A 22,002-nucleotide genomic window follows, 5' to 3' on the forward strand; every position below is an offset into this window, starting at 1 on the left:
GATCGCGAGTTAAGCCCAAGCTCGTCTATAGGCTGCAGCAGTTGCGCAGAGCAACCTATGAGCTTCGCTAGCTAGCCCGCTCAAGGTCTGCAGCTGCCGCACTGCGTTGACAATGGATACAAAAATTAAGGATAATTTTTTGGCTTCAATATCTCAGAAAAGATGAATCTTTCCCGTAGCGTAAGCTAGCTTACGCAATACTCGTTCCCTCATCTAGAGAGAACCGAGGTTACGTTAGGTAACCGATACGTTTTCACTCATATCGGGATATGTTCTTTAGTATATTAAATAAAATTAAAACAAAAACAAAGGATCTACTCCATTGTGCTTATACTTTACAGAGTCAAGATGACTGTTTCTTGACACTGCCTCCTCACCAGTCAAAGTTTAAGGAGTTGATGGGTGACATGAAGCTCTGGATCGAGTTTAGTTGCATTGACATCCAACTTCAAGTTGTTATGACAGCCAACACAGCACAATTTGGGCCTAAAATGGTTTTATTGGTAGTTTCTTATGGAGACCAGAACCAAAAAACAGTCCAGTGGCATTTAGAATCATCATGGCGCCGTCCAGTGGCTAGTCAGGACAAACATGAATTAAGTCAGAATTACCTTTTTACTTTGTTTATTCCATAGCAGAATCTGGCTTCCATAATACGTTGCTTTATACAGAGATTAAATATTGTAAAAAAACATGTTACTACTGACACACGTCTCCAGATTAGTCATGTGGATGTTTGCTCTGCAGCTGTAAAGGAAGTATGGCCGATTAAGTAAGCAGAAATGAAGAAAGACAGATTTACATTAGTTTTGGGTGTTAAACCCATATTAGAAGAGACATCTGGACCTACATAGCAATACTAAAAGGGTTATCATGCTTTTTAACCAAACTAAATACTTACTAAAATGGTCAAAGAAATTGAAGCCCAGGGGAATTATTGACAGATTAATCATAGGGTGTTTTGCAGCACAAAACGCTAGCTGTTATCGGAGTTGTCATCTGTACAAAGTTCAGAGGCACGTGGTTGAATAACAGTCTTGTACCTGCGTCTGCACACATTGTACCTGCAAGACCACACATGTTAAAAATGTGGGATGCTTCCCCACTATGTGTCATCAACATAGTTTAGAAGTCATTTTACATTAAGATCATGTACAGTATATCATGGAAACAATATGACAAAGACCCTGTCTAACTTGATAAATATGTCAGTGAAACATGGAAAGTATATCTCTTTAAAATAAATCTGAGAGAAAAACAAGCGTAAATCAAAATGGCGCCCTCTAGTGATCCAACAATGTAAATTGTAAATTTAGCAAGACTAGCCATTTTCAAAGTGGTCAAAAGAGCAGCGCATAGCAAGGAATTCTAGGCCCCCTAACTGTGCATTGATATTGTCCCCTTTCATATAAAAAAATATAGTTTAAAATGTGTTGTGGTCTCCCTGAACCTGTGGGCCTGTTACCACATTTCACCTCAGTAGTCACAGTGTTTTAGTGTGAAAAATGTGGATGCTTACAATATCTGTGTAAGTTATATCCAATATTACAACTTTGTTCTCTTGACGGTTACTTCTGGTAAACGCCATTAGGATGGTATAAATCCCTGATTTTAACACTAAAATCATGTTAAAATGTTTAATGTTTACATCTTGTGGCTTTACTTTTGAAACAGTTTGTATAATACCATTTATGGACTGGTCCCTGGATGAGTCTAAGTTTTCTTGAGGAAATCAACATTATGACATACATGTTGTCGAGTTGACTGAGGGCCTACAAGGAATAAAGCTACTTTAGGACATTTGTCACACCGCAGGAGTAATTAAGTGAACTGAAAAAAGCTAAAAGGTGATTAAATGTGAAAGAAACGGTGACCAGCTATTTACTTTCCCTTATGCATTTGTATACATTTGAATTTAAAGGGGTCATGACATGAGGTATAACATTTTCCTTGATCTTTTGACATATAAGAGGTCATTGTACTTTAAAAACATACTGTACGTTTCAGAACTCAAAACTTCTTTCTAACTGCAGGAAAAGAGCATTTGTTAAAAGCAAGCTGCCAAAACAACTCGTTCTCCAGTTCCCCACTCTGTGATGTCACACTGTGTTAGACATTTGCATCTGACCGCCTCCACAACAACATATCAACCACTCCTTTACCTTTAATCACTTCCGTAGTCCCACCTAGAAGTGGTGAGCAGAGCAGGTCAGTCAAGAGCAGAGAGCCAATCACAACAGTGGGTGTTTCCTGTTAAGTCTTAAAGGAGAAGCAGCACCAAAATACGGATGGGCTGGATTGATCCTAAAAGTCACCCTTCCGATACTGATGTTTTATCAAAAATATTGATCCTCACACAAAAATATTGATTCTACATTATTTTTTTATTTTTTTTAACTAGGGATATTATTATTTGGTTACCACGAACAATAATCATAAGCTTCAAAGTGAAATAAAATGGATTAGGCTTTATTAGCAAATTCTTCTTCCACTCATCTTAACTTCGTAAATGCTGAAAGCCGTCACAAGACTCGTTCAAACAAGAGGGATCAGTGCCTTGTAGAGGTAATGATAGAAAATCAGAGGAATAGCTTTTGGTCGTGTAAACTAGGGCATACGCAGACATATACCGTACGCCCTCCTTTCTGTTTTAGGATTTTGCATATGCCCACCGGAAATAAGTGATGATAAGTGTGGCCGCCAGAACAACGAGCTTTGACCTGGAACCACCATTTTAGACACGATTGTATATTTGCTAACAATCATATTTTCTGTTTCAGTAAGGGGCGGGACATTTCCAGCATCTGATACACAAGTATCACAGGAAAAACTAGAATTTGCACTGCATATTTATTTCCCTGCTAAATGTAAATATATGTATATACATTTAAATGTAACTTATGCAATTAAACTTTGTTATTGCACCCCTGATGCTCTTTTTTTTTTTTTTTTTTTTGCCCTTTACTGCTGTCCGTGTTGCCTTTTTCTCTAAAGTGACCTCACTTTAAGCAGGCCTCACCCTATTATCATAGATCCTCACCTGAGTGATCTACACACAGTCCGCCATTTGTTTCCGTGCTGGAGCAGATTCAGTGAGAAGAAGAATGTCTCAGCTTCGTAAGCATCATAAGTGTTCTGTTATTGGCTGTAAAAGTGAACATAAGAATCTTCACGAACTCCCGGCATCAGAGCCACTGAAGACGCAGTGGACAACTTTTGTTTTTTTAAGGAAATGTGCCCCAAAACATACAAAAATTTGTGTATGCTTGTGCAAATAATTTTACACTGAACTGCTTTGTGAATGAATGTCAATATAAAACAGGATTTTGAAAACAACTTTGATTCTCAAGCATGGATAATTACCAACTGTTCATGTTCCAGATTTACATCCTGAAGATGTAAGTATCACACTTTATATTTTGTGAATGTTTGCATATTCCTTTCCGAATGTGTCTGTTAGCTGATTACATGACTAATGCAGCTAAAGTTACCATTGTCTCTGATTGTATACACGGGGACCAGATCTATGTCGTTATTTTTATTTTTTTACCCCAAAAACTCTTACTGTCAGTTACCATTGTCTCTGATTGTATTCACGGAGACCAGATATACATATATATTCATACATATATGGCAGAACTCTGTCAGTATTGGTTCTGATTTGTTGTTGCTGTAGTATCCGAAGCAGGAACTGTAAAGTCACAGCCCTCATCCGGAAAGGGGCGGGAGAAGCAGCTAATTTGCATTTAAAGAGACACACTGAAATCAGCGTGTTTTTGATTCCACCCATAAAGAGGCATTTCTTTTATAACATGGTATAATAAATGATTATGTGGGGTATTTTGAGCTGAAACTTCACAGACACATTCTGAGGACACCTGAGACTTATATTACTTATTGTAAAAAGGGCCACAATAGGTCTCCTTTAATGAATTTTTGTTGGCTTAAAGGTACACTTTGTAATTTTTTCTCATTTAAAAAGTTTTACTTCTAAAGAAATGAATTCTAATTTTGAAAGCAATGGCTAAAATCATGACTGACTCACAAGAGATGAAGACTTCAGTCATAACGGTAACCTTTTAAAAGCTGTTTTATTCTACATGGAGAGGGTCCCTCATGGGGGCATGACCAGCCAAATACTACTCACTTAATCTCAGTAACCATCCTGTTATCAAACACTTTCACTCAGGGATTTAATTAATCATGGCTGGCTGTGAATTTCTACAATGGCATCTGTTAAACTGAAAACTGTTGAGTTTGTATGATGGTGCATACACACCCCTACTGTAGGTGTCGAGTGTAAGTCCAAGACAAAAAATACTTACTGAGTGCACCTTTAAAATGTCTTAAAAGGACAATGCTTATAGGGGTGAAAAATTGACATTAAAAATATAACATATGTATTATTCAGCATGGGAAAAAATTGAAATCCAGATAATTCCAACATTTCAACACATTCAATAGGACCTAAATATATTCCATAAGGACAGTGAGCTCAAGATAACATAATTACTTTTCGACAAAGACTCCTTGACTTTACAAAAATCTAAAAACTGCTTAAACACTCAAGTTGCAGCAGTGAAGATATAAGACCCAGTCTGACCCACAATCCATCATTCCATGTGGGCATTTAATTCCTCTAGCAGGGAGTAGGACTCTGTCTGGTAGCCTCTGCTGTGCAGCTCTGGCTGTTTGTGGACGTGTGGATATAAATTTTGTGTTGGAATGTATGATTGGCTTGTGTTGGTTGTGTGATCGTCGATGATTCCCAGTAGCCTCTGACCTAAATGGGACAATATATATTTCATTGTTGAAACCTGTTAGTCATACTTGTTTGGAATAACATGGGGGTGAAAAAATTATGACATAATATTCAGTTTTGGGTTAATTATTGCTTTAATTACATGATGGCATCATACCATTGGGCTCTATAGGGGCGACCACAGAACCAGTGTTGGTCTTTGTTTTTTGTGGAGATTTGAGGGGACACAAGCTGACATTTTACAATCATGATACTCTAGGGTCCCAAGTTTGTCTTTATGGGCCCTAAATCAGTCACATGGGTTTCCTCTGATGGCCTTTGCATATAGATTTCAGTGTTATTATGAAATCTCCTTGCGCAGATCTGTGCTACACTCCGGCCACAATAGGGCACTACTGCATTCAAAGGTGTTGAGTGAGACATAGTACTGTCTGATGAAGAGGACGTCCTGAAACTCTCTGGAGATTCAGAGCCCTGGTGGAACAGATCTGAAAGAGGCACATGTTCAGTATGGTTAATGCAATCAAGTCCTATAATTATCAGTACAAATGCTCTGTTGCAAAAGGATTTTTGGGGGGTCAACTTTTTGTTCCTCTTCCTCCTCTCTAGTGTTGTCATCACTGCCAAAACTATAATTGTAGCTGTCTTCGTCATCATAACTATAGAGGATTTTCATTACCTGAGATTGTCGGTCCCTCTCAATATCCAACAGACACAAAAGACAAACACAGTTTCCATCATAGTGTACGTTAGTATTTGGGGAAAAAGTGTGTGTGAGGGTTGGTGGAAGAAGATTCAGTACTTGTCATGCTCTATTCTCCAGCTTCTGAGCTCAGGAAAAACCACACTGCGGCCTTGACTGCTCAACTGTTCATGGTCATGCATGTGTTCAGGAATATAACTGCCAAACCATGTGCTGGGTCGGGTTTGAGATTGGGAGTTTTGGAGCTGGACAAAGTGAGAGAATGATTACTTTAATCAATGAGTGAAAGTGTCCAATAACAGGACAGTTATTGAGATTATTGAGTAGTATTTGGATGGTCGTGAGATTCTAACATGCCCGCCCCCATGAGGATACCCTCTCCATGTATAATAAAACAGCTTTTATAAGGTTACAAAAGACTGGATTCCTCATCTCATGTGAGTGCTCATGATTTTATACATATGTTTCAAAATTACTATTAATTTCTTAGAGTAAAACGTTTTTAATCAGGGAAAAAATGAACTTAAAGGAATAGTTCACCCCAAAAAAACCTTACAATGAAAGTGAATGAGGACTGTCAAGGCTGTCAAGCTCCAAATGGACAAAAAAGCATCATGAAAGTACCATAAACATAGTCAACACAACTTGGGCACTATTTTCAAGAGTTTTGAAGCCATACAATAGCTTTGTGCGAGGAAAAGATGTAAACTGATGTTGCTGTTGGCTGAAAACCTTCCCCCACTGTAGCTCACAATTCTCATGTGTGCTAATTTTTATGGTAAAGGTTTTACGGCTCATTTAAGACCCATAAAGATGTCTTTATATTTCTTTAGTCTCAAGTCTCGAGAATTTTGCGCATTCAAATATGCACGGTTAGAAAATTTGGGCTGCATGCATTCAGTACTCGAGCACTCTGTTAATGACGATATTTGCGTCAGGCGTACTGTATGCGGACACAGCATTTGCGTCTGACCAAATTATACTTTGGGCTTTAGTAAGCCATTCGTGGGTTTACCAACCCCAAAAGAATAATCACTGAGCCTTCCAGGCAATATCAAAACATTGATGAATATATTTTGAGTGACCTGCTCAACCTCACCAATACCTTTCTAACTCAACTATAGCGTGAGGTTGTGAACGTTGTCGTCACATTTACAAGGTGAGGACTTTGAGGGAGAGTTACTTCTCGACAGGTAAACTTCACTCAAGGTATTGCCACTTGAGGTCTGCACAGGTCTTAAAATTAAACACGACCCATACTCGAGACTGAGACCCTACCTAGCCCGAATGATACCGTCTTATTTAATGCCTGAAATGAACCTGAAATCACTCACTATCTTTATAATTTCTTCTCCTTGCAAGTGCAGTGTTGGCTAAACATATAGGCAACATTTGTAACAGTATTGAAAAAGTAAACAAATATACTGTTTTAACAGGTACGGCAGGTTCAGTACACTAGAGCAGAAAGGAAAAAAAACATTGCCATACCGTTTATGCGCTGAAAATTAGCTTGGTGCAGAACAATCTGGAATAACATGAAACAATGCAACAGTCCTCTCTATGCAGCCTCAACTTGTTTAGAATGTTGAATCTTTGTGACACCTCGGCTAAAAACAATCTAGATGCAAAGCAAAGAATGAAACTAAAAGTATTTGCTAATAAAGCCTAATCCATTTTATTTCACTTTGAAGCTTATGATTATTGTTCGTGGTAACCAAATAATAATATCCCTAGTTAAAAAAATAAAAAAATAATTTAGAATCAATATTTTTGTGTGAGGATCAATATTTTTGATAAAACATCAGTATCGGAAGGGTGACTTTTAGGATCAATCCGCCCAACCGTATTTTGGTGCTGCTTCTCCTTTAAGACTTAACAGGACACACCCACTGTTGTGATTGGCTCTCTGCTCTTGACTGACCTGCTCTGCTCACCACTTCTAGGTGGGACTACGGAAGTGATTAAAGGTAAAGGAGTGGTTGATATGTTGTTGTGGAGGCGGTCAGATGCAAATGGATAACACAGTGTGACATCACAGAGTGGGGGAATTGGAGAATGAGTTGTTTTGGCTTATGTTGCAGTGTTTAAAATTTACCAGTCCTGTGTGATAAGCAGAAGAAACAGTGAGACGCAGTGCAACACTCAAAGTTATTCCTCCAGCATGTGTTCTAGCATGTGCAAAGTAGTCCTGTTTATTTTTTCATTAATTACAAACCCAAACCCGACCCGATCCCAATGTCCTAATTACAAAACTGACCCGAACCTGGCCTGAAACCCATTGGGTTCTTGGGTCCCGATGGGCCCAGTTCAGGTTGCAGACCTCTAATTGCCACACAAGTTAGGTCATTACTGTCGAGCTTCAGATAAATTTGTAAGATATTCAGAATATGTATCTTTACTCTTACTAGTTACCAGAAGAAACATCCTACCTCATGTGCTGGATCTCCTACAAACCCAGCTTCCATTCAATCTGGCAATGTTATATGACTGACCCAATTCCTCTGCCAAGCTTTCTGTCTGGTGTGTACAGTTTATGTTATAGTGGTCTTGTTTATCATTACATTAAACATTCATCACCTTTAAATTGGAATACCCTATTTGTTCATAGGAAATCAGAGAGTGCAAAAGGGAGTAATGAGTCTAACGCTGGTTTTACATATCCTCCATGAGTGGGGCATGAGCAGCACGTTTTCGTTTCTGCACCCATATTAACAGATTACACCCTTCACACTGCAAACTTGAGTCATGAAGTGAAGTGTCCCAGAAGCATCCCATTTGCTGAAGTGTGCAGATAGTTTCAGCGCCGAGCCTATTTTTGCCACATGGCTGACAAGAGTTTAGAAAAGAAGCAAAAATGTGACTAGGGACCTAAAACAAAACGTGGCCAATGTGAAAGCCCAAACACAACCCATTGCTCACGCCTCGCTCACACCCCGCTCATTTAGTATATGTGAATCCGGCATAAGGGGTGTGGTAGAACAATGTATTTTTGTAATTCTGCTTGGTGCCACTAGTAGTGCAGAAATTCTTGCATGAAATCAAGCCACTGTGAACGAGTTTCTCTCATAGCGTTCAATATCCTGCCCATAAAATTTTTATATTCAATCAAATTTTTCCTTTTCTGTTCCACAGAAGAAAGTCATTCATATTGCATGTACAGTTATTTTTGGGTGAACTTTTCCTTTAAAATCTTTACTTAATATCTCATTCTTGGATTTACCTTTATTTTCTGTCTTCGTGCCTGAGTGGCCGGTAAAGGATTCCCACAGAGAAAACTCTCGACACTTGTGGAAACATATTACTGAAAACACAGGGAGGTCAGGCCAATACTCAGGTCAGAAGACAAGCTATTTAGCCACAGTAGTGCAAGAAGTGATATCATTTAGGCTCTATCAGGTACAAATATGTACAAGTGGATGAGTCTTACCATTTCAAATCAAATCAAAATCAAATCACTTTATTGTCACACTACCATGTACACAAGTGCAACAGTAGGTGAAATTCTTGTGTGCAGTTCCGAGCAACATAGCAGTCATGACAGTGACGAGACATATACCAATTACAATAACAACATACTTACACAAAACAATTTACATATCAAATGTACACATACTTACACAAAACAATTTACAAATCAGATGTACACATACTTACACAACACAATAATTATATACAATGCAGAATATAGAACAGAATATACAATACAATACAATAAGTGGGAGTATATGAAATATATATGTGTATATATATATATATAGCAGTTGTATTGAGGAGAATATGTTGACAGTCCAGTGTGAGATTATAGATTAATAAAGTGCAGTGCTAATTATTGATCCTGATAGATCAAGAGTTCAACAGTCTGATTGCTTGGGGAAAAAGCTATCATGTAGTCGGCTGGTGCGGGTCCTGATGCTGCGATACCGCCTGCCTGATGGTAGCAGTGAGAACAGCCCATGACTTGGGTGACTGGAGTCTCTGATGATCCTCCCGAGCTTTTTTCACACACCGCCTGGTGTATATGTCCTGGAGGGAGGGAAGCTCACCTCCGATGATGTTCCTGGCAGTTCGCACCACCCTTTGCAGGGCTTTGCAGTTGTACGCGGTGCTATTGCCGCATCCAGGCGGTGATGCAGCCAGTCAGGATGCTCTCTACAGTGCTGGTGTAGAACCGCAGTGAGGATGTGGTGGTTCATTCCAAACTTCCTCAGCCGCCTCAGGAAGAAGAGGCGCTGGTGAGCCTTCTTCACAACGGCCTCAGTGTGGACGGATCATGTGAGTTCCTCAGTAATGTGGACACCGAGGAACTTGAAGCTGCTGACTCTCTCCACCGGTGCTCCATTGATGGTGATGGGGCTGTGTTCTCCGCCTTTCTTCCTGAAGTCCACAACAAGCTCCTTGGTTTTACTGACGCTGAGGGAGAGGTTGTGCTCCTGACACCAGCGTGTCAGAGTGTGCACCTCCTCTCTGTAGGCTCTTTCATCATTGTCAGTGATCAGACCTACCACCGTCGTGATCGCCAGCAAACTTAATGATGGCATTGAGCTATGTGTTGCCACACAGTCATGTGTGTACAGGGAATACAGGAGTGGGCTGAGAACACACTCTGCGGGCTCCAGTGTTGAGGGTCAGTGATGAGGAGGTGTTGCTGCCCATTCTAACCACCTGACGTCTGCCTGACAGGAAATCCAGGATCCAGCTGCACAGCGAGCTGTTTAAGCCCAGAGCCCGGAGTTTCTCATCAAGCTTGGAGGGCACTATGGTGTTGAATGCTGAGCTGTAGTCTACAAACAGCATTCTCACATATGTGTTCCTTTTTCCAGGTGGGAGAGAGCAGTGTGTATTGTAGATGCAATGGCATCATCAGTGGAGCGGTTGTTGCGGTAGGCAAACTGCAATGGGTCCAAAGAGGGGGCAGAACAGAGCAGATGTGATCTCTGATTAACCTCTCGAAGCATTTGCTGATGATGGGGGTCAGAGCAACAGGACGCCAGTCATTTAAGCATGTGATTATAGCTTGCTTCGGTACAGGCACAATGGTTGATGTTTTGAAGCATGTGGGGACTACAGACAGGGAGAGGGACAGATTGAAAATGTCCGTAAAAACACCAGCCAGTTGATTCGCGCGACGCTCTGATGACGCCGCCCGAATGCCGCCTGGACCCGCGGCTTTACGGATGTTCACCCGCCGGAATGATCGGGTTACATCCACAACAGAGACGGAGAGTGAATCAACCTCTGTAGCGCCAGCAGCGAAGTGCTTCTCCGCGAGGGCGGTGTTACTGTCCTCAAAACGAGCATAAAATGTATTAAGTTCGTCCGGAGAGATGCAGCGGTGTTCATGGCGGAGACTTTATTCCGCTTGTAGTCCGTGATTGTGTTAATTCCCTGCCACATACTTCTAGAGTCAGTGGTGTTGAACTGGCCTTCAAGCTTGTGCCTGTACTGGCGCTTAGCTGCACTGATAGTGTTACGGAGGGCATAACTGGCTTGTTTACGCCCTCCGGTTAGGAGAATTAAAGCGGAGGTCCGCGCAGTGAGTGCCGCGCAACATCGCCGTTAACCCATGGTTTCTGGTTGGGGTATATCCGTGATAGTTTTGGTCGGAACAACGCCCTTCACGCACTTCCTGATGAAACACGCTACGCTGTCAGCGTAAACCTCGATGTCGCCATCAGAGGCGGACCGAACATCTCCCAGTCCGCGCGGATCAAAACAGTCTTGTAGCGCAGAGTCTGATTGGTCCGACCAGCACTGGATCGCTCTGAGGGTGGGTGCTTCCTGTTTCAGTTTCTGCCTGTAAGCCGGCAGAAGCAGAACGGAAGAATGGTCCGATTTGCCAAATGGGGGCGGGGAGGATTTGTAGCCTTCCCGAAGGGAGAGTAACAATGATCCAAAACCCGGTCCCCTCGTGGTGTTGAACTTTATGTGTTGGTGGTATTTTGGGGCTATTGCTTTGAAGTTGGCTTTGTTAAAGTCCCCGCAACAATGAACGCAGCCTCAGGGTGCGCTGCTTCCTGCTCACTTATACACCCATACAGTTCCCTGAGTGCCCGGTCTGTGTCGGCTTGCGGGGGATGTACACAGCTGTGATGATAACCGCTGTGAATTCCCTCGGCAGCCAGAATGGTCGACACAGAAGCATGAGATATTCCAGATCAGGAGAGCAAAAGACTTGATGAAATGCACGCTCCTCTGATCACACCATGATTTGTTGATCATAAAACATACACCACCACCTCTGCTTTTACCAGAGAGGTCTTTCGCTCTGTCCGCCGGTGCACGGAAAAGCCCGTGATTTCGATGGCCGAAGTCTGGAATCTCCGTAGACAGCCAGGTTTCTGTAAGGCACATAACGCAGCAGTCCCTCGCCTCTCGCTGGAAAGAGATCCGCGCCTCAGCTCGCAGAGTTTGTTGTCCAGAGACTGAACATTTGCCAGTAGTATACTGGGTAGCGGGGTCGATTTGCACGACGCCTTACTCTGATGAGAACGCCGCTCGCTTTTCCTCTTTTCCTTCTGCGCTTCCGCGGCCGAGCAGCACAGACAGTAGGCTCACCGGGCGTGTTTGTAAACAGCTGGTCGGCATTAAGGAATTTGAAGTCCGGTTTTCGATGTGTGATTGTAGAACTAATGTCCAAAAGCGCTTTGTCTGTCGTAAACAATAAGGCAGACAACATCCAAGACAAAAAACAAAGAACTGTAAACAAAACAAACAATAAACCGCAGTGTTGTAACGGAGCTCGCAACGCAGCAGCCATACTCGGCGCCATCTTGAGTCCTTAGTAGCCATTTGTTAGATCACTGGCTTCAGGATTGCTAGTTTGGAGTCAGTTGAGCCTGGACTTGAGCCATTGCAGGAAGTTAGAGGTCTGGCTCTGCCAGGGCAACTTGAGAGACTGCTGGAGGATGAATCTGGACTCAGAAGCCAGGCAGAACTGAGTCTGACGCCACATACACTGATAGATCTCTCCTATGATGGAGTAAAACATTCTAAAACCAACTGCTCCTGATTACATTTCCGGCTCAGAAACTTCCATGAACAAAACTGAGCACACATGTACAAAGATGGCAGCATGCAGATTGCAAAATGACTGTGCCAGCTGTGTAACTGCCATTGAAATGAATGGGGATGTGAATGAATAGCTTTGAAGGTATGATTCAAATCAGTGCCACTGTGACCTCATGAGAGACAGCATACCGTAAACTGATTATGGACAAGAGGTCCTGGCAGATATTGGTTGTATTTACCTGTACCTGTGTGTTCCAGTGAAGAGTCCAGTCATCCAGTGGAGTTCTACAGCTTAGAGCTTTGTCGTCATCAGCAGGTACATCATCCAGATGTCTTATCTGAGGATTAAACTCACAGACTGCAGACCTGTAGCTATTCACACAATCTGTTCTCCAAATACACCAAATCAAATTTGAGATCAGACATGAAATCATTCTCAAATCAAAATGCATGTATGAAATACCAACAAAAAGTCAAATATATCTGGAGAGATAACTAGATTGTTTTTCATACAATGATGGAAATGTACCAGATATATGCCAAGATGCCTCAGGAAATACTCACTTGACATACTTACAAGCCCTCGGCAAATACTATGTATCTATATCAGTCACTTGCAGCTTTGAAAGGTCATGAGGTAAAGAGAGTGAGTAAAAGACACAGAGAAAGCAAATGCAAATGAGGGCATCCTTAATTTACCACTTCATGCATATTCAAAGTAGTTTGTTCACTCGCTGCATGCTTGCCCCAGTTTTGTATTTCCTGTTGCTGACTGAAAACAAACTGATTTACAGAGTAGCAGAAACCAGTGTGAGAAAAAGGACTGAGTGTGAGAAACACTACCCTCAAAGAAGTAAAGCTGCTTTCATATTCATACAGTATTTAAATCAAATATGACAAACATTATATTTGATGTTTAGTCATGACAACTCTGAGTAAGTTTTAAAGTATAGTCAGATATGCTGCTGCACAATTAGACAAACATATAATTCCCCACGAGCACATCTAGACAGTGGTGATGGGGAGAAGGTGGGTTTCTGTGAGAAATTTCTAGTAATGTGCTGTAGTGAATCCTGCAAACAACTGAGGCAATTTAAATGTTAGACAAAGAGAGAGTATGCAAGTTGATTTCATGTCAAAGGAACTATCATCTTGCACCATGTAGAGTTTCATGACTGAACTTAAAATAACTTGTGTCTTAGTACATTTCCTGCAGCACCTTGACAAAAGTTTCCCAAGAAATACACTAGTACCAACATTATCATTGATTTTCCCTCATGTCTCTAATCATGCATAATAATGTGTAATATTGTAATGGATGGGGCAGGGCAGCATTAGATCAAGCAGTTGAAATATAAGTAATAGCGATTTGATGGCTTGTGGAACCGTCATCATTATCTGCCAGTACCATTAGTCTACTCTACAGAAAGTCAGTTCAGCTCAAAACATTCAACCACAGAGAAACACTTAGCCTTATCAAGCAGAAACAGACACCTCTCTTGCCCCTAATCTGCTGTTGCCTTTCCACAAATTGTCAGTAGTCAATGTGATACAAACATTCAGAAGCAGTTGGTGGTATTGGACATGATGTCACTTTAAAAAAAGAACAACCAACCATAAATGTGTTGACATCAAAGAGTGCAACATTCCATATAAACTAGGTATTTTCTGAAGACAATATGAGTGGTGTTTGCTCATACAACACTCCACCATGATGCTAGAGTGTTGTGGGTATTTGTTAGGGAGTTGATGGGGTGTTCTGGGTGGTTGCTGGGCATTGCAATGTTATTGTAAGAGTGTTCTTAGTGGTTTCTGGAGTGTTGCTAGGTGGTTCCTAGTGCTTTGCTAGGTGTTTGTTATGGTGTTCTGGGTGGTTGTTGGTGCAATGCTAAGTGGTTGCTGGGGCATAGCCCAGTGGTTTCTTTGGTGTTTTAGGTGATTGCTGGGGCGTTGCTGCTTGGGTGGTCTGGGTGGTTGCTGGGATATTTCTATGTTGTTGCTGGGGCATTGCTACAGTATGTGGTTTCTTGGGCATTGCTAGGTTGTTTCTAGGCTGTTTTGTGTGGTTGCTGGGGTGTTTCTATCGGTGATTGCTTGAGCGTTTCTAATTGGTTTCTAGGGTATTTCTGGGTGGTTGTTAGGTAATTGTTGGGGCATTGCTTGGTTGTTGCTAGGGTGTTCTAATTGGTTGCTGGGGCATTGCTAGGTGGATGCTCTGGTACTGCTCAGTGGTTGCTAGGGTCTTCTGGGTGGTTACTGAGGCTTTGCAAGGTCTTTGCTGGGGTATTGCTTGGTGGTTGCTAAGGTGTTCTGGGTGGTTGCTGGAGCATTGCTAGAGGTATTCTGGGGTAATGTTAGATGGTTGCTAGGGTGTTCTGGTTGGTTGCTGGGGCATTGCTCTGTTGTTGATAGGGTGCTCTGCTTGGTTGTTGTTGCTTTGATAGGTGGTTGCTGTGGCTTTGCTAGGTGGTTGCTGGGATGTAGCTAGGGTGTTCAGGGTGGTTTCTGGGATGTTTCTTGGTGATTGCTGGAGTGTTGCTAGGTGGTTGTTGAGGTATTGCCAGGTGGTTGTTGGGGCATTGTTTGGTTGTTGCTTGGGTGTTGTAGGTGGTTGCTGAGGTGTTGCTAGGTGGTTGCTGGGGAATTTCTAGGACGTAATTGCTGGAGTATTGCTGGGTGTTCTGGGTGGTTGCTTGGGCATTCGTAGGTGGTTGCTGGGGTGTTCTGAGTTGTTGATTGGGTGTTGCTATAGGTGGTTGATGGGGCATTGCTAGGTGGTTGCTATAAAGTGTTGCCTACAGGCCCAAATCAACAGAGTCCACCCCCAAGTCTCTATGGGTGTGTCTCAATCAGCTCCCTTGCTCCCTATGTCGTGAATCCGTATATTGTTAACATGAATTCGGGCTCTGGCAAGGGTGTTCATCCACTGAACATTGGGACACTCATGACTCAATTACCTGCGACACAATAACTTGCTTATGTTGCAGTGTACTGGAATGATTTTGCGATTGAGACGGCCCTTAAAATGAACAACTCCCTGATCAGTGCCCTGACTACTGAACAAGGGAGCTGATTGAAAGTCCCCTCTAATATTCTGGTCTCTAGATATTGTATGGCTCAGGACCCTCCTTTAATAAAAGTCTATGGGATTTTTTTCTGTCTGTTTTATTGTTGAAAATTGTAATAGCACTAGCACACTTCTCCTCAACAAGCCACATGATTTGAGGTATCATTCATATATGTAGCACAGATTACTGTTTATCATGTCACTGCTAGCTTCTTCAAGACGTTTTATCAATTATTTATAACAGCACAGAGAACAGTGGGATGACAAAGTAGTAGTATTCAACAGATATATTGCTGAGGCCAATAAATTGGCCAATATTTGTTATTACCGGCATCGGATGGTACATTTTCCCATTTGGCCAATTAGTCTCTTTAGCAACGACGGCACAAAGAATTCCCAGCTTGCATGTGCGATGAGACTGTCAAGAGACAAAATCTTGTTTTTTATTTGTAAAAATTCTAGGTTTTGTGTACAATTTTGAGTACATATATTGTTAAATAATAGTTCATTTATTTTTTTTGCCTGTTTATGTAATATCCAATTATATTAAATTGCATTATACATTGCCCTATCGGCCTCAATGCTCTCTTTACAGTATACTGGCATCGTCCATTAAAACCTATATCAGTTGACCTCTACAAAGTAGTAAGTAGCTCAGTGATAACTCTTAATTTACCTCTGATGCCCCTGGACTGCAGCAGGTGCAAACTGGGTTTCGCTCCAGTTAAAGGGTTTTAAGCTGCACACAATGGCCCAAATACCCACTTGGGACAAGTCATCTATATTGTTCCCTTCCAGATCCAGCAGCTCCAGAATATCAAGTGTGCTCAGATCTGAAATGTTGTTGTATACCACATACAGTTCCTGTATAAAACACATTTATTAATAATAAAAATCAATGATACATTTATTAGGTTGGGTGCCCCTCTTACTTTTATAATAAAGTTTGTAAATATAAGGATGACATGCAATAGGACAGCAAGTCAACATGAAACGGCATTACAACCCATTTTACTATTATAATGTGATGTATTTCCAAGTAAAACTGAATTGGCATTGTGAACGATTTTTTTAGCCTTTGTCGTTGTTTACTTCTAAATGTTGTTTGACACCTTCAAGGACACAAAAGAAGAAATTCCCTCCAGGTTGGTCAGACCGCAGCAAGCCAGCCATAAGACCTGCAGCTGTGAAAGGCTGGTTCCATGGTCCCTAAGGAAACAATGAACAATAAGCGATCAATCCCCTCATCTTCTACAGCAACATTCCCTGATTCATTTCCCATGTCCGTGCCAGATCCAACTTTCTCCAGCACCTCAGCATCCCAAAGCAGGAAATGTGTTCACATCTTTCAGTTCCCCTGCAAGCTTTGAGCTCACTAAGTAACCCTGTTTGTAATCTGTATTAATTATACTGTGAATTCAACATATGCAATCAATCGCCCATTTCCTTCCTAGGCCTTTGAGTTATGAGAAGGCCATTGACATAAATTACAGTTCTTTATAAGAAGCTAGTATACTTCAGACTTTAGATTCTATGAGATCAGGGTGGGAAAGGAGCTGCCAGGACATTCTACAAAAATCTCTTTTTGTGCTCCACAGAAGAAAGTCATGCAGGTTTGCAACAACATAAAGGTGAGTAAATGATGACAGAACTATCCCTTTATGGATGTAACAAAGTATCTTTTATAGGGAATGAAAGGGTCTCACCGCAGAGATAAGATCAAACTCTTTTTCATGTTCAGATGTGCGAGCTTAGGCATGTAGACACCTGTGAGACAAGAGGACAAAAAACACAACGGAAATGTTCCTCAGACGTCACAGATGTCCCAATTCTTGCTCTATCAGTGCTATAAATCCAAACACACTAAGTCACTTGAAATCACATTCTCTAAACACACTTGAGTTACTCCTGAAAACATACAGTACTGCTTTGTCTTCGTACTTATTACACAATCTTGGATTTCAAGGTGTCCTTTGCATAGGGAGGATGCAGGGTGCACTTGCATGAGCTCAAAGGGGGCAGTTTGAAGAAAATATACAATAAGAAGTAAGAACGGGGTTTTTTGTTACTTATCATGGAAATCACTTAAGTTAAGAGCAATTTAATGTATCTTTTATGATAACTGACACAATTATTAAAGGGGTCCTGACATGCCATTTTTATTATTTTAATATTTTCTTTTTGGTAAAAATGTTTTTACAAAAAAATATATTCTCCACCCTCATTCTGATCCTCAGTCAGTGTTGCTTCTCCTTAAAGACTTGACAGTGCACGGCCACTGTTATGATTGGCTCTCTGCTCTTGACTGATCTGCTCTGCTCACCATGGCTGGGCAGGCTATGGAAGCTATTATAGGTAAAGTATCCCCGGGCCATATTATGATTTCCTTGGTGAATTTGCAAAGTCAGTTTGCAGATAGTTGTTACTGTAGATAGAGCTTTAATTGTAGGTGACTTCAACATTCATGTAGATGAATGAAAATTACACATTGGGATAGGAATTTATCGATATTCTCAACTCGCTTGGAGTCAAAATGTGACAGGACCAATTAATTGCCATAATCATACACTAGATTTAATTCTGTCATATGCAGTTGATATTAATACTACAGAAATTCTACCGCAGAGCGATGACATCTCCGATCATTACCTCGTCTCTTGTATGCTGCGATCAGGTAATGTTATTCAAGCTACACCATGCTATCATTTAGGTAGAACAATTCTTTTGACCACTAAAGATAGCTTTACTTATAATCTTTCAGATCTATCTCATACACCCAGTAAGCCCCAAAGTCTTGAAGAACTTGATGAAATAACACAAAAAATACAGTCTTCTCTAGCACTCTTGATAGTGTCGCCCCTTCAATGAAAGAAAATTAAAGAAAAAAGCCCAGCACCATGCTAGAATGATCACACTCATGCTCTCAAGTGAGCAGCTCAAAAAATGGAGTGCAAGTGGAAGAATACAAAATTAGGTCGGCATATTTTAGCAATCTCATAGAAAATAACCACAACAATCCTAGGTGATAATTCAGTACTGTGGCTAAATTGGTTAGAAATAAAGCCTCAACCGAACCAGATATTCTGTAGCAACACAATAGTATATGACTCATGAATTTCTTTACAGATACAATTTAAATAATTAGAAATAAAATTGGAATTATGCAATCAGCTGTCACAGTACCTCAGAAAACAGTGTCTCATAATTTTCCACATTTGAAACTTCAATCCTTCGCTGTCAGAGGTCATGAAAAGCCACAACGCGTTTGTTAGATCCAATACCACTAAGCTCTTAAAAGAGGTATTCCCTGTAATCTCAGAATCTCTTCTTAATATTATTAACTCCTTGCTATCCTTAGGACATGTCCCAAGAAACTTGAAAATAGCAGTTATCAAACTGCTTATTAAGAAGCCACAATTTATCCTGGAGAATTGGATAATTATAGACCGATTTCAAGTCTCCCGTTTCTGTCGAAAATAATAGAAAAGGTTGTGTCCTCCCAATTATGTTCATTTCTACAGAGAAATAATATATATGAAAAATTTCAGTCAGGATTTAGGCAACACCACAGTACAGACTTCACTTATCAGAATTACTAATGACTGGCACTTATCATCTTATCACAGCTGGATTTCTCTTCTAGTGCTTTTAGATCTTAGTGCTGCCTTCGACGCGATTGATCACGATATTGTTTTGAATATGCTCGAGAATTATGTTGGCATTTGTGGACTTGCATTAGAATGGTTTAGGTCCTATTTAGTAGACCGCTACCACCTTGTCGGGGTAAACAAGGAATTGTCAAATCAAACCAAAAAAAAAGTATGGAGTGCCACAGGGATCCGTTTTAGGACTCTGCTTTTCTCCTTATACATGCTTCCCCTGGGAGATATTAACAAGAATCATGGAATAAGTTTCCACTGTTATGTCAGTGATACTCAGCTTTATATTTCTTCTAAACCTGATGAAATTTCAAATTTCATCAGTCAATGAAATCAAAGACTGGATGGCCAGAAATTTCCTTCTACTCAATTCCGACAAAACCAATTTATTGGACCAATAACCTCTAAAATAAGCAGCTAAAATATAATTTGACTCTTGATGGATGTAATGTTACATCGTCTTCAACAGCGAAGAACTTAGGTGTTATATTTGATAATATGTCTTTTGAAAATCACATTTCCAATGTTTGTAGAACAGCATTCTTACACCTAAGAAATATTGCTAAGTTACAGTACATGCTATCTGTTGCTGATGCCGAAAAACGAATTAATGCGTTCATGACTTCAAGACTAGATTATTGTAATGCATTACTGGGAGGATGTCCAGCAAGTTCAATAAATAAACTTCAATTGGTTCAAATTGCAGCAGCCAGAGTGCTAACTTGAACCAAGAAATATGATCATATTAGCCCCATTTTATCGTTGTTACATTGGCTGCCTGTTAAATTTCATATTAATTTGAAAATTCTGTTAACTACATACAAAGCTTTGAATGGTCTAGCTCCGCAGTACTTAAGTGACCTTCTACCACGCTATATTCCATCACGTTCATTATGATCGCAAAACTCTGGCCTGTTAATAGTTCCTAGAATATCAAAATCCACGTTGATATCTGGCCCCCACAGTGAGCTTGGTTTCTCCCAAAGGTATTTTTCTCCATTAACCAACATCTCATGGAGTTTTGTGTTCCTTGCCACAGTCACCTTCGGTTTGCTCACATGATTTATAAATACAATTCTTTTTTAATTACTTATTTTTATACACACTTCATGTTCGTATTTAATCAAACTACACAATGATGACTCTAAGACATCATAGATATTATGGTTTCATTTTTTGTAATTGCCTGATCTTCTGTAAAGCTGCTTTGAAATGATGTGTGTTGTGAAAGGTGCTATACAAATAAAAATGACTTGGCTTAAAGGAATGTTCTGAGTGCAATACAAGTAAAGCTTTATTTAAAAAAATAAAATGAAATTGTATTTACAGTAAGGCACATTGGAAGAATAGCCATAAGATGTACACGTTAAATGTGTTAACATGATTTTAGTGTGAAACATTTGTTACATTGTAGGAATTTTAGGAAGCTAAATCATGTTAACAGGTATAATGTTTACAGTGCTGGGTAAATTACTTCTGAATTGTAATCTGGCTTTTTACATCGTTTACATGAATTTATTTAAATATTGTATTTAAACATTCATTTCAGAAATAATGATATATTATTTAATATATTTTTTAAATGGTAAAGTACTTCTACATAACGGCAGTTCTAGTTTCAATGCCTTTAATTTATGCTGATTAAAAAAATAAAAGATAATTGCATCTGGGCATGACAACATGTGTTTCAATCTCACCAAAGTTTCCTAGAGTGTCCTGTCAAGTGTCAATGCACATTTTCAGGTAGGTCACTTCCTGTAGATTGTCAGATTAAGACAGAATTTTCTGAAAAAAAATCAAAACTAAGACGGAAACATTGCACTCTTTTGCTATTTATTTTAAAGATCATATTGGCTAATTTATACATCACCCAATTCAATGGACACTTGTAATGTTTAAGCTCAACATTAAAAGCCTACTAACTTGAGAAAGACAAAGTTCAACAGGTGTTGGGTTAATACACCAGATCCACTCAATTCTGTCACAATCGAGCGAGCTGAGTCTCTTGAGGCTTCACTCATAATTTTGCCTGACCTTAAGTAGTTTATAAATCAAGATTTTAGATTAAAATGAATATCTGTAGAAGGGAAATTGCACGTTTTTAAATGCTGTGACACTGGTCACCATTTTCTTTTAACCCTTCCTTGGTCCTACACAACTTTAAAAAGGGGTCAAAATGATTTTAATACATTGTTTCCAACAGTTAAACTCCCAAGCATATATACAAATTACTAAAGCTTTAATTTATATACTTCTCTCTTTGTTTACGGTCACACCGCAGGACTGAATAAATTAACCTAACAATTACATTACTAATTTATAAGTAGTCTAAACACAGTATGAACAGATATTTTTAAATTACAGACAAACCTTTAGTGTTCTGTTCAACCAAATGATGTATATACTTGTAAAAAGAAAAAAAAAGGAATGTCCCTTTTCTTTGTAATATTATGTCATGTAAATTGCCCAAATAAATAGCATGTTCATCCCATGTTCCATTGCAATGCTGACAACAGCTCTATGGAAAAAGCAAATTAATTTATTTTTTAAACAAATTGGTCAAATTATATATTTGCTTAGTACCTCCAGACAGATTAATTATCTTATCAATAATATTAATAGTCTTACCTTCTGAGTCTTAAACAACGTGTTATATCATTCATGTGTGAAAGTTTGCATAGCAACGATATGTACTTCCTGGATACCGTGAAGGGCACGGCCATATGGGAATTGTAGTCCACTAAAATATTAATTAATTTATTTTTAATAATAACTGTTTGAAATATAGGTAAACCCTGAATTA

General features: G+C 40.0%; 1 pseudogene; it reads right to left on the minus strand.

Annotated features, from left to right (window-relative positions):
- Positions 1 to 294: 294 nt before the first annotated feature.
- LOC127638015 (uncharacterized) lies at positions 295 to 21,922 on the minus strand (annotated as a pseudogene).
- Between the last annotated feature and the right edge of the window lie 80 nt (positions 21,923 to 22,002).

Source organism: Xyrauchen texanus, chromosome 46 (genome assembly GCF_025860055.1).
Source record: "Xyrauchen texanus isolate HMW12.3.18 chromosome 46, RBS_HiC_50CHRs, whole genome shotgun sequence".
In the NCBI taxonomy this organism is placed as follows: domain Eukaryota; kingdom Metazoa; phylum Chordata; class Actinopteri; order Cypriniformes; family Catostomidae; genus Xyrauchen; species Xyrauchen texanus.